The following is a 2,371-nucleotide window of genomic DNA, read 5'->3' on the forward strand; positions in this document are numbered from 1 at the left end:
TGTTAACATTTTATGAGATTTCGTCTTTGGGTTGTTCTCGCCAATCTCTGCAATTCCATATGAGTTTTTTATACTTTTGACCTTGATTTTTTCTTTTTTTTATCTGTTTGTTTGCTTGCTTGCTTTTTCTGGCCTCATCTGAGGCATATGGAAGTTTCTGGGCTGGGGTCAAATCAGAAATGCAGCTGCCAGCCTATGCCATAGCCACAGCCACAGCAAAGCAAGATCCTAGCATCATCTGCAACAAGGCCACGGCTTGCAGCCAATGCCAGATCCTTAACCCACTGAGCGAGGTCCGGGATCGAATTCACATCCTCACGGAAACTGATGGGTTCTTAACTCACTAAGCCGTAACAGGAACTCCTAACTTTGATTTTTTATCAACTGTTAATTTTAATGTTTGTGTATCACTTGCCATGTGGAAAGCAGTAACAACCTTAAATTCTCTTTATTTCATAGCTGAGAGGCTCCATTCTTCCCTTACAAATAGATAAAAATATTTTGAGCATGTGAACTTTACAAATGCATCTAAATCTTGCCAAGTTTCAAATAATGGCAGTGTAACTCTAAGTACACTCTCTTTCAGCTTTTCACTATTTTATAATGAAGAGTTTTCTCTAAATCAGTGATTTTTTGAGCTGCAGATGAAGACCTATTAGTGAACTACAAAATCAATTTAGCGTATCAAAAGTAGCATTTTAAAAGAAATACATCAGAACAGAAAAACAGCAAATGTTAGAGTACACTTAAGAGTAAGAACTGTGAAAAGACACATGTACCCCTATGTTCAGTACAGCACCATTCACAATACCCAAGTCATGGAAACAACATAAATGTCCACTGACAGATGAATGCATAAAGAAGAGGTGGTACAGGAGTTCCCTTGTTGCACAGTAGGTTAAGGATCCAGCGATGTCATTGCAGTGGCTCGGGTCATTGCTATGGCACAGGTTCACTTCCTGGCCTGGTAACTTCCACATGCTGTGGGCATAGCAAAAAAAGAATAAATTTCTTCTTAATTAAAAGAAGATGTGGTACATATATACAATGGAATGCTACTTAGCCATAAAAAGAATGAAATAATGCCATTTGCAGCTGCATAGATGGATCTAGAGATTATCATACTAAGTGAAGTAAGTCAGACAGAGGAAGAAAAATACTATAGGATATCATTTACATATGGAATCCAAAATATGATACAAATGAACTTATTTACAAAACAGAAGTAGATTCATAGATATAGAGAACAGACTTATGATTGCCAAGTGGCAGGGGAGGTAGGTTGGAGGAAGGATGAATTGGGAGTTTGGGACTAGCAGATGCAAATAGCAAACTATTATATATAGAATGGAAAAACAACAAGATCCTACTATAGAGCACAGAGAACTGTATTCAATATCCTATGATGAACTATTAGGGAAAATAATATGAAAAAGAATATATATGTATAACTGAATCACTTTGCTGTACAGTAGAAATTAACACATTGTAAATCACCTACACTGCAATAAAATTTTTTTAAAGACAGACAACCCAATTTAAAAAGTGAGCAAAAGACTTATGAGGCACCTCATAAAAGATGATATCAAGTGGACAATAAACATGAAGATACATCAAAATCATTTCTTATCATAGAAATGCAAAACTACAATGAGATAACACAAAAGAAGAGTAAGAATTGTTTCTTAAAATGTATTTCCATGTATACATAGCTATTTACATACATATTATGTATATTTATTTCCACATATATGAACATATATATTTGAGTATACTAGGTTATAATGTAAGGTTATCTTTTTACTTGTAGGCTGTGGTCAAAAAGTTTGCAAGTCACCAGTATAAATAATCTCTCAGGTCCCTTAAAGTTGTGAAGCCACAAAGCAAAATATGCATATAAAATTTTTACTTCCAATTTTAGTATATGTGCTGCCAAAGCGAGCATGAGATTTCTACTTTCTATTCTAGAATATCCCAAGGACCATCTTCATATCTTGAGAAAGCAAATGTATCAATCTCAGCACTGCTGTAAAACGGGAAACCTCAAAAATCTCAAGATTGCAATAACAAACATTTATGTCTTGTTCACACCATGTGTTGGCACTTGCAGGCATGTTGCTGCAATCCCATATGTGACTTCATTCTGGGGTCCAGACTGAAGGAGATGCCCCTACTTGGGACATACTCATTTTAATGGCAGAGAGAATAAGCAAAAGAGATAAAGGAAATGTGTGATGCTCAGTCAGATGTGGCATATATCATGTCCACTAACATTCCATTGGCTAAATTAAATCACATGCCCTGGCCCAAAGTCAGTGTAGTGGTATTATAAACTCCACCTTCAGGGTGGCACAGCACCTCAAATGCAGCA

Source organism: Sus scrofa, chromosome X (genome assembly GCF_054392235.1).
Source record: "Sus scrofa isolate SSC_HxYL_T2T_F1_AM1 chromosome X, Sscrofa_HxYL_maternal_Yorkshire_Landrace_v2.0, whole genome shotgun sequence".
NCBI classification, from domain to species: domain Eukaryota; kingdom Metazoa; phylum Chordata; class Mammalia; order Artiodactyla; family Suidae; genus Sus; species Sus scrofa.